The following is a 502-nucleotide window of genomic DNA, read 5'->3' as shown; positions in this document are numbered from 1 at the left end:
AAATAGAGAGACAGAGGAACATGTGAAGTGACGCAGATTATGAGAAACTCTACAGGAAAAGGGGACCACTTTCTAATACAAATGAATTACTTAGAAAAAGAAAAAGAGATGGAGGGGAAACCACAGAATAATAGAGACTTTATGAGACATATTACCCTATTGCAAGATGTGGATTCAAACAAACTGTAAAAATCTTTTTTAAGCATTGATAATTGCAAACTTGTACACAGGTGGGATATTTGGTGATTTTTAGGAATGATTTGGTAACTTTTTAGGTGTGCTAATGATATCAATGGTTAAGTTTAAAAAAGGAGAAAATTCTTATTTTTTAGTGATATAAACTGAAATATTTGCAGATGAATAGTACGATACCTAGGATTTGCTTTAAAATAATAGGAAGGGGGATGGATGGATTGGGGTATTGATAAAGCAAGACTAGCCATGAGCTGATAATTGTTCCAGATGGGCGATAGGCTCATGGTAGTCTGATATTTTCCATAAC

The sequence above is a fragment of the Galeopterus variegatus genome, unplaced genomic scaffold (assembly GCF_000696425.1).
Source record: "Galeopterus variegatus unplaced genomic scaffold, G_variegatus-3.0.2 Scaffold310, whole genome shotgun sequence".
In the NCBI taxonomy this organism is placed as follows: domain Eukaryota; kingdom Metazoa; phylum Chordata; class Mammalia; order Dermoptera; family Cynocephalidae; genus Galeopterus; species Galeopterus variegatus.
This window is presented reverse-complemented; position numbering follows the sequence as displayed.